The sequence below is a fragment of the Chelonia mydas genome, chromosome 1, assembly GCF_015237465.2.
Source record: "Chelonia mydas isolate rCheMyd1 chromosome 1, rCheMyd1.pri.v2, whole genome shotgun sequence".
In the NCBI taxonomy this organism is placed as follows: Eukaryota; Metazoa; Chordata; order Testudines; family Cheloniidae; genus Chelonia; species Chelonia mydas.
This window is the reverse complement of record NC_057849.1, coordinates 137,961,723-137,972,633: the sequence shown is the minus strand read 5'-3', so window position 1 is coordinate 137,972,633 and position 10,911 is coordinate 137,961,723. Positions and strand designations below refer to the sequence as shown.

At 45.9% G+C, this 10,911-nt stretch overlaps 1 long non-coding RNA gene across 3 annotated transcripts in view; it reads right to left on the bottom strand.

The window, feature by feature from the left end:
- The window catches only part of LOC122464030, an 18,986-nt gene extending 8,075 nt beyond the window's left edge, over nucleotides 1-10,911 (bottom strand). The window contains exons 1-3 of one of the 3 annotated variants that reach the window (XR_006287868.1): nucleotides 10,692-10,911; nucleotides 10,210-10,446; nucleotides 922-3,328 (exon numbers count right to left, since the gene is read on the bottom strand). This is a non-coding gene — a long non-coding RNA (uncharacterized LOC122464030). Of the gene's footprint in view, nucleotides 1-921; nucleotides 3,329-10,209 lie in introns of all 3 variants that reach the window. The other 2 variants (XR_006287867.1, XR_006287869.1) reach the window with 2 other exon arrangements.

The window sequence follows — 10,911 nt, the reverse complement described above, 5'->3', positions numbered from 1 at the left end:
TGTGTGAATACTTTACTATTTCTTACAAATGGACCAAAATAAGATCTGCAATTAACTGGCTGCTACACCAGTGAGAGGATAATACCACATGGTGTCTTTAAGGACTGCTCAAGCAAGCTATATTTTGTCAGGGCTATGGCTGCAATGCTTTTAGTCTTTTGAACACTTGCACTTTTAGTCTTTTGAACACTTCTATTAATAAATTGGTAATGCTATAAGGCACTGTAAACTGCTCCTTTACAAAAAAAATTTTTCTTTCTAGCTTATTGAACAGTGTGGTCTGTTAGGAGAAAAGAGGAGAGATAGTGGGAGATGGAGGGATGCAGGTAACAATACTGGATCCATCTGCAATTAATGCAAGATTGGGATTAAAGGCTAAAACCCACTCAGATATTTCTGTTGTTGTTATAAAGGATATTATGAAATATCTGTGTCCCTGTCTTACCCAGCTGAAATGCTGTGTTCTCTTCTGGTTTGTTAGCTAAGTTAATTGACATGGTAATTAAAATGCTCAAAGCCACCGGAGCTTTGTCTACACTAGGTTCTCCCACTGCTGTTAACAGTGGATGAGCTGATTTGATGGAAGCATAGACAGATTATTATTAATTAAATTCTTTGTAGAGTGGGTGGGGTCACCCCAATCTCCCTCTTTTCCTTCTTATTCCCTGTGGCCAATCAGAGCTCCCTGTGTGGTTTTTCTTGCATTCTTTTCAGAATACTTAGCTCTCTACCTTCCTTGTAGACAGTAAGCTGTTGTTTAGTACTCAATAGATAGGGTTTATTTTCTTTTGTTTTCTTTCAGATTTTAGTTCAGTGTTAGGCACTAGTGACATGCAGCGCTTGCCAGACTTCAAGCACTGCCTATTGCCTGGGGTATCTATCCCAAAATAGTGACCCCGACCCCCCCCCCCACACACACACCCTGCCTTTTGTTCCTCAGCAAGGGGCACATCAAGGAGAAATGCAGCATCTACCATTCTGTCCAGAAAAGAACGCAGATTACCAGAGAGCTTCGTCTCAAAGTAGTACCTCGTGGAGCAGGCAATGAGGCCCAACTCAGACCCAGGACCTTATGGCAAGTGCCCTGTCTCCTATGCTCAGTACGTTATAGTGGCTCCTGTTGTGTCTGACAGACCCCAGATTCAGACTGTTCTCCACAGAGAAAGAGGGGTCAATCTTCCTCTCTGGGACCTCCTAGAAAAAGGACCTACAAAACAGACCAGAGCCATTCAAAGCTGAAGAAGGACTCTTCTTCTTCAAGAAGGGATGTGAAACAGCATCAGGACTCTTCAGGTACTCATGGTAGAGCTGGGTCATCAACCCATATTACCCCTGTACTGTGATGAAAAATACCAGTACTGTACTGTCAACTCCAGTACTGTCTGCAGGATGGCCATTGAGTCTGGTACCAGTGGACACTATCTCTGCACCAGCTTTATCAGTACTTACGATCCTGCAAGTTTTTGAGGTAGCAAAGGATTTGCTGTGCCTTTCAGTCCTCTCCTGTGGTGCAGGACTCCATTTTGCTGATGATGCCTCCCACTGGTCCAGGCCTGTTGCAGTCCTGGGCTTCTGCTCAGGGACTGTTAGTGGTAACAATGCCCAGAACCGACTAAGAAATTTGGCCCCAGTACCACCTGGAGCGATTTGGCCCCAGTACCACCCTCAGCACCAGTGTACACCATGCCAACTTCAGCTGAGTCCCCAGCCTCGGTATCAGTTGTATTACTTCTTTTGGCCCCTGCAGCTTCTGTATTATGACGTTCATTGGAAGGCATCCTGTCTATGGGCTGTTCTTCAGCACCGACTGAGGGTTTTCCCAACATGGATGTATGACGACTGACCATCAATGTCTCTGTAGTACCAACAACTTTGTACTGACCTCAGTGTCTGTTCAATGCGCTATGGATAAGTTCGGTCACCCAATGGCCCCATCAGCCTTGGCACCTCTGATGCCCACTGACTGTTTGGATGATTTTTTGCAATCTTGTTCAGAGTTCTCCAGTACTTCACTGTCCCCTCTTAAGCACAGATGGTCTAGCAACTCCTCTAGGCCACCTCCAGAGGGAGAGCACTGGTACCAAGACTGGAGCCAACCAGATGGTAGAGACAGATCATTGTGTCCTAGTACTTACCGGCTGCCCAGGCCTTATGCTCTTCCCCAATGGCCTTTTTGGAATCCCTGGACTGTTTCTCAATTTCCCCCAGGCACCACTCACAGACTCAGTTGAATGGAAGGTCATCAGACTGCCAGCAAAACAGCTTTTAGAGCATCTTACATTGGAAACACATGGAGATACTGTTCCTCTTGAGCAGCCAATGCTTCAAAAGGGCCAGTTGTGGGAGGAGCTAGTTCCCCATCAGGAGGATCCTATAGCTCCAGTTCATGTGTCCTCCTCCTCGCTTGACAACTCACTGATACCAGAGTCGTCTTCTCCAGTCCTAGAGAACTTTGTCTTCTCAAGACCTGCTGAGGAGAATGGTAGTGGCGTTAGGCATACAAGTTGAGCTTGCTAGAGAGAATACTGACAAACATTTGGCAGTCTGCAGGCAGTTACCCCAGGATAATTAATTCTCAATTAATTATGCTCTTCTAGAGCTGTCAGAGGCACTTTTTCAGTGCTACTTTAAGGCACATGCCAGCCTCCTTAGCTCCTCCAGCTAAGTGCACAGACAAATGTTATGTGCCAAAGTAGAGAGTTTAGTGCTTTTCATAGAATGATAGCATCATAGAACTGGAAGGGAACTCGAGAAGTCATCTAGTTCAGTCCCCTGCACTCATGGCAGTACTAAGTATTATCTAGACCATCCCTGACAGGTGTTTGTCTAACCTGCTCTTAAAAATCTCCAATGACAGAGATTCCACAACCTCTCTAGGCAATTTATTCCAGTGCTTAACCATCCTCACAGTTAGGAAGTTTTTCCTAATGTCCAACCTAAATTGCAGCAAGGGCGGTTTAAGTCCATTGCTTCTTGTCCTATTTTATTCCCATCCTGCCCCTAACTCCCTGGTGGTTACTGTTGCTAAGGAAAGGTCACATCAAGGGAGATTTAAATCAGCCCCCAAAGAAAAAGAGCCCAAGAGATTTGATCTGTTTGGGAGAAAGATTCATTCCACCTTCTCTTTCCAGATGCATATAGCTAACCAGCAGGCCCTGTTAGCCAAATATGATTTTGTAAACTGGGATGCAATGTCCAAATTTACTGAAACTTCCAGAAGATGCAGAGGATGAGTTCAAGACTTTCCTGATGGAAGGTCGCATTGTAGCCAAGACATTCCTCCAGTCTGCGCTTGACATGGTGGACACTTCTTCTCGGGAGATGGTTTCTGCAATAACAATGAGCACCTCCTGGTTACAGAACTCAGGGCTGGCCTTACCATGAGGCGAACTGAGGCGGCCGCCTCAGATGCCAGATTGTGCGGGGGCACCACTAGGACCCAGAGTGTAGAAAATTGTGTCTGCAGCTGGTGCATATGTATTCTCTCTGCTCTAGATGCACAGAGATGGTGGAGTGCTGTGCTGGAGGAAGGAGGGCACAAGAGACATAACAGGCAGGCAGGAGAAAAGGTGAGAGGGAATAATAGAAAGTAGCAGGAGCTGCAGGGAGAGAGAGGAGGAGGAGCCTCTTATGTACCTCTCTAGCACCCCCAGGAGCCTGGACTGATTAACACCAGCTTCTCAGGGAGCTTCCTGTTTCCTGCTGCTTCCCTGAACCCACTTGAGGAGAACAGGCAGTCAACTGAAGTAGTAGGAGCCAGTTAGGCCTTTAAGACGCTGATATCTTCCCTTCTTTACCCAGAGGCCTGCCTGACCTCAAGGGCTGCCCTTCCACTCCTCATAACCCCAACAAGGCTGGGCCCAGGATCAGCCCCCCTCCTGCGGTCGGGGTTACGATAAGTCTGGCCTGCAAGGCCTCTTGCCTGGGGGTGTCTCCCTGCACTGGGCCAACTGCCCAGTGTCCCCCCTTGCAGTCCCCAACTGCTCACACACCTGGCTCCGGACTGCTCCAGCTCCACTCTGCCTCAGCACTGATGCTGCTCTGCCTCCAGCCCCCTGGGCTGCTTCTCTGGCCTCTCTGGCTCTGGTTGCTGTAGTTCTCCTCCCAGCACAGATCTGATCTCTGGGCTGTTTCTGTGGCTCTGCTCCCAGCACTGACCTGCTCCCTGGACTGCTTCTCTGGCCAGCACAGCTCTGCACCCCAGCTCAACTCAGGCTCCTGCTCTCTCCTTAGCTCAGCCCCACTCTGTTCCAGGCAATTCCAGCTCCCAGGGAGGATGGCCTCCTGATCCTTGATTGGCCTGCCTGCCCTGTCAATCAGGCTGACCTGGAGCATTGACCTCTCCCCATTGCTCCAGGGACTGTCAGTCTCAGGGTCCTGATTTCCCATCGACCCTTCCCCTTTCTTTTGGTACTAGCTAGCCAACCAAAACACCCCCACTGAGTTTTAGTAAGGGGCCAACAGTCCCCTTACATATGTTTTAAACCTGCTGCCCATTAATTTAATTGGGTGACCCCACTGCTTGTGTTATATGATAGGGTAAATAACACTTCCTTAATCACTTTCTCCATACCATTCATGATTTTATAGACCTCTAACGTAACCCTCCTCAGTAGTCTCTTGTCTAACCTCTAACTCAGTCTTTTTAATCTCTCCTCCATATGTAGGAGAGAGATTTTTTTTAATCTCTCCTCTCAATCCATAACCCTAATAATTTTTGTTGCCCTTCTATGTACCTCTTCCAATGGTAATATCTTTTTTGAGATGGTACAACCAAGACTGCATGCAGTTTTCAAGGTGAGGGGTGTTCCATGGATTTCTAGAGTGCATTATGATATTTTCTGTCTTATTATCTATCCCTTTCCTAATGGTTCCTAATAGTTGTTAGATTTTTGTCTGCTACTGCACATTAAGATGTTTTCAGAGAACTATCCACAATGACTCCAAGATCTTTCCTCAGTGGTAACAGCTAGTTTAAAACAGCTAATTTTGTATGTATGGTTGGGATTATGTTTTCCAATGTGCATTACCTTGCATTTATCAACATTAAATTTCATCTGCCAATTTGTTGCCCAGTCATCCAATTTAGTGAGATCCCTTTAACTCTTCACAGTCAGCTTTAGACTTGACTATTGAATAATTTTGTATAATCTGTAAACTTTGACACCTCACTGTTGACCTCCTTTTCTACATCATCTATGAATATTGAACACCACAGATCCTTGGGGGACCCTACTATTTACCTCTCTCCATTATGAAAACTGACCATTTATTTCTACCTTTTGTTTCCTAGCTTTTAAACAGTTACCAATGTAGAAAAGGCAGAAATGTTCAAAGGATATATCTGGTCTGTATTCGGAACACAGGAGGCGGTATCTATCCTATATGAAGTTGTGGATGGAGCAGAAAGGTTAACATCTGTAACAAAGGAGGATGCAAGCCAGCATCTGTCAAAATTAAATATTTTCAAAAAAAAAAAAAAAAAAGGGCTGCGTAACTTGTACCCAAGAGGGTAGAGCTGAAGAACTCTTATCCACTAATGTTAATTTTTAACAAATCTTAGAAAACTGTGGAAATTCCCTGGGCTCCCAGCAGCCACTGACCTACTCTGCCCTGCACATGGGTAGCACATGAATGCCCCCCTCAGGGAAGCTAGCCCCTCCCCACCCCTACCCCACATCCTCTCACCTGCCAGAGCCCTGAGTCCCCCCCCACCCGCTCACCATGGCCAGAGGAGCTCCAGCCAAACCGTACCAACCCCTGGGCTGCCGGACAGCCCTGAGCACCAGCCCAAGTGCCCACCAGCCCAGCCCCCAAACCACTAGCCAGCCACCCCTGAGCCACCCCCTGGCCCTAGGTACCCCAGGCTACCCTTGGCCACTGACTGGCCAAAGCAGCCAGCCAGCTGAGCCACAGCTCCAGGCTGCCAGCCTGAGCTGAGCCCCCTCCGGCTTCAGGGAAGAGGGGGAGCTAGGGCAGGGCCACAGCCTGGGTTAGGGAAGATTTAGTTTCCCCTAACCTATGATACCCATTGCCCATGGCACTGCAGCTCCTTTTTATTTGAGCCTACCGGGCCCAGATTGGTTACTCCCTGCAACTCCTCCCTGATTGGCTGTGCTTCATGCAGCCTCTCTGGGACATTCAGAGGACTAACCTCCATTGCTCCTTCCAGGGCAGGGCATAATTAAGCCCTTCTGTGCCTGTGTGGGGCAGCCACCCCATCACACGGCCAAAAGTCATTGGGCTCAATATAGGGATATCTAGATGAAATGTAATGGCCTGTGTTACACATGCAGTCAGACTAGATGATCTAATGGTCCCTTCCGGCCCTGAACTCTATGAAATCTATTAAACATGTTGTTTGGTGAAAGGGGGCTCTTTTGTCTCTCTGGCATTCCCAATGCACAAGTGCAGTTACCCAGAAACACTACAAACAACTCAATTTCCTTAAGGCAAGTATCAATGATTTCAGCAGTTGGTGATGAGAAACCCAAAAAAATATTTCTGTGACTTGAGGGCAAACATTCCATGCTTCCTAGGGAGGGTTTTTCTTTTTTACCTCTCCCAGCAAATGCTGAGGCTGTGTCACAGCCTGTTAAAGCATGAAAAACTAGGAGCGCTTTTGCCATTTCTTTGCCTAGCCTTGGAGCACAGAATCTTCAGTTTAATCCCAGAATCAAAAGTAATCCGAAACTCATTAAAATTCAATTTATTCACAACAATCACTGAAGCAAGGCCTTGATCCTGCAATGTGAGCCACAAAGGTATATCCTGTTATGCCTAAGATTGTTTATAATTGGAGTTATTTATTATGAGGGTTTGGGAGGGGTACATATATAGTAGAAAATAAGAAGGGGGAATAGGAGATGGAAGAGAAAGAAAGGTGATGTGTGGGGCAGAATTTATGAATACATTAAAAAAAAAAAAGCTATGCACCACTTGTTAAAATATTAGTATGTGATAATGTAATTAAAGACTATCATAATACATACAAACAATGAGGCAAATTAAGGTTGCACAGACAAACTTAATTCTGGCATTTCCTTACTTCTGAGTGCTTCTCTTTGCAGCCTTACTATTCTTGTAATTTAGGGAGTTTTGTTTGTTTTTAAAACCTTAGGGAATTACATTAAAAAACAAATATTGGAAATATAAAAATTTCGTCCCATGGAACCATGTTGTGGCTCAACTTGGTTAGCACCAGGATTGGGATCTTTAGATCCAGAGCACAGCCTTCTACTGCCTTGAGCTACCAGCGTAACTGGCAGCATTAGAGGTCTGTTCTCTTCTATATTACCTGCCGCTAGAGGAGGGGAGGGAGGATGAGATGCATACTTTGTCAGTGGGTTTCACAGCTATTTGCTAGACTGAAAAGGAATATTGAGACTCGGGAATGATGGGATCAAGTCCAGGTTCTGTAGGAGAGCATTTTCTAGTGGTTACAGACCTTTCTGCTCTGACCTGACCCCTTCAGTTCTCCCCTCTTCTCAGCTCCTGTCCTCGTCATTCCACTGTTGATATTCTTCCCCAGTTCCTGCCTATCCCGTCCCTCAACTCTTGCCCAGTCCCTCCCTCCCCCACTCCTATCTTCCCTCTGGCTCCTGCCTATGTTTTTCCGCACTCCTATCCTCCCTCTTCTCTGGCTCCTGCCCCCCCTCTGTTCCTGTTCCCCACCTCTTAGCTCCTGCTTCTAACACCCTACACCACCAGGCTCCTATCCCCTGAGCTCCTGGCCCTGTACCTTTTGCCCCTTATTTCCCCCTTCCCCACATTCCTTACACCTCAGCATTTGTTAGTCTCTACGGTGCCACAAGTACTCCTTTTCTTCTCTCAGCATTTGAGTCATCTGTTTCTTCCTTCTGCACATTCCCTGGGCATCAGCAAGGAGAGCACTGAGAGCATATGAGTGGTCTTGCTCTCAGTTCCAGCAGTACAGTGGCCCCTGGCAGCAACAAGGGGAGCATTGCAGGGGAAGTCCTGCTCAGCCCCTGCAGTGCTAGTCTAGGGCATGTTCAGTGAGTCTATAGCTCATCCAGTGGGCAGGAAGGAGCCATGTGAGGGAATGGAGTATACCCAGTGCAGACAGAAGCTTTGGTGTATTTAGCTACCAAACTCTAAGAAATCTCCACTGAGTTTGTGTGAACCATGATTTTTTTCCCCCAGAAAGTTATAAGTTGGCAATAGAGCTCGTCAGTGAAATGGTTGTAAGAATTTTTTTAACATGGGCAAAAATGCATTTTCCCCTAAGCTCATTCTTAGATCAGGATGAACCATTTTAGATGAAACATTCCAGAATAATTCAGCCTGAGGGAGATGCCCAGCATGGAAATTTTCAGCCCAAATGCTTTAACTTTGGTGCAGTTATCAACAACTGAACACAGCATTCTTATAAGGGCAACTTTAACTGATGAGCATTACTTCATGCGCCATCTATAATTATTTGATAGGAAATCATAGTTCTGTCTAGTAAAATTATTTTAATGGTACATGTAAATCAAAACCCAGTTGAATGTACTGACTTGAAAGAAATAGTTCACAAGAAAGTTCCAACAAAACAATTCACATGTAGCAAGAAACTTCTAATTTATTTGAAGTAGCATTAATACTAAAATACTGACAAAATTATGTTGCATATTGCCTTGTATTTTAATGGGGACAACTATATACTGGGAGTATAACTGCTGAGTACAAGTATAGTAGGACAGAGCAGCTGTAGGACTAAATTGTCTGTTAAAACTTCATTGCTTCTATGCAAAGAAAGATTTGCTCAATCCATCTGAACAGTGCACGCCTTCCCATCACACAAATGGAGATATATTGTACTCCGTTAGTATTAAAGCTGTCAGAGCTTTCGCAGGAATTAGCTAAAACAGAGATATCAGAAGCAAAGCAGATGTACCAGCTGAACTGTATAGCTTTCAGACATGTCCCTTGATCACAAACATACAGATACCAATGAGAAAATAGAAGCAGATTTCAGAAATCCAGAAAGCAATTTCCATAATTCTTTTTGGAGCCTGTCATTAGATGTATGAAGAAAACAATCATACTGTCCCAGCAGAGTAAACATATTTGAGTAACCTTCCTCTCAACCCAAACAATGGAAAGAATCATGTATTTAGAATATTGAGAAACATAACTATAGGATGACATATTGTATCTTTTTCAAGCTGTATTCCACACCAAAAAGCAAGCAGTATGTCTAGCAGTTTAGTAAGGAGCCAATAATGAGAATTTGCCATTGGTTTATCCAAGGCACTGTGTGACCTCCAACCAGTCACTTAACCTTCTTTTTTTTCAATCTGCTCAGCTGGAAAAATGAGTTAAACCAGGACCTTCCTGAAAGCCAGATGTTACAGATCGTTTAGCTTCCCTCCCTGGATAAACTAATTACAAGAGCCTAATTATCAATGTATGAAGTAATGTTGCTCCACAAAACACACCTTTGCATGCAAAGCTATGATGCAATGTGTCTCTTTATAATATAAAAAAAATCAACAGGTTTAAAGCTTGACATCTCACACGTAGTGTTGTCTTTCCTTTTTAAATGCCAATGAGATTTTTTTTCATATTTCTGCGTGTTTTAAAAGCTCTGCCGGTATTAGAATTCCTTTATTGTGGAACTGCAATGGGTCTAAACTTTGAAACAAAAATTATATACAGACAGTAACAAAGAATCAGTGAAAAGGGAAAGAAGTAGAAACGTTTTACTGCTACTTAAAACACTTTCGGGATCCTCGTTTTCTGATCCTTTAAAAAATGCTTTTATGTGATATTTGTTTTATGTATTGATTTTGTATATAATTAGGGAGTGAAATTTGCACGCTAGCAGATCCACGCACATGAATCCAAATTCCAGGTGCCACCTTTTCCAAGGAGCATGTGTGCAGCAGTCAGAATGCACCTGAAATTTCGCAAAAAGAACAGGAGTACTTGTGGCACCTTAGAGACTAACCAATTTATTTGAGCATAAGCTTTGGTGAGCTACAGCTCACTTCATCGGATGCATACTGTGGAAAGTGAAGCGAGCTGTAGCTCACCAAAGCTTATGCTCAAATAAATTGGTTAGTCTCTAAGGTGCCACAAGTACTCCTTTTCTTTTTGCGAATACAGACTAACACGGCTGTTACTCTGAAACCTGTCACCTGAAATTTGACCATCATGATCTACCTCTCACTGATTGTCCATGGCACTTAAATAATCACGCACCTGGATCCAGGTGTTTTCTCCTCACTTGTCCCTAAGCGTAGCAGGATCCAGGTGTTTTGTAAGGGGGAATCGTCCTCCGCACCCCCGCAAGGATTATGCCTGAGGCTGGATCTGTCCTGGTGAAGAAAGTTTTCCTGCTGCTCGGTTCAAGAATATCCATGGAGATAAACTTTGTACTTTGTACTAGAATCAGTCAAGTCAGGGCAAGATCCGTTCAAACCAATTTCCCGGCCCAACCTGGGAATCAGAAATATTTCAGAACAATGGAGAGGCCACGTGTGTGAAGGCGGAGGTGACGGCGGGGGGGGGCTATATCAAAAGAGACGCGACTCCAGAAGCCCATCGCTTGGCTACCCCATCTTCTAGGGGCCAGGCGGTCTGTCGGGCGTTATTAGCCTGCATCCCGAAGCCATCAGAGCTCTGAGGCCAGGGAAACGCACCAGCCCCCCGCCCAGGCCCGCCGCTTTGCAATCGCCTTTCACCTCCGCCCCCCCGCGGCGCGCCGAGAGCTGCCCGGGGAGGTGGCAGCTGGAGCTCGGCTGCCTGCGGAGAAGGCAGCGGCCGGGTCCCGCTTAGCGCCCACCCGCCAGTTGCGTTGCGGGGCCACGGGCCGCTCCCCAGCGCGGGTGCCCGGGGCAGGGGGCGGGCGCGGGCCGGCAGCGCGCAGCAAGCGCCGGGAAGGAGGGAAACACCTGGAGGCGC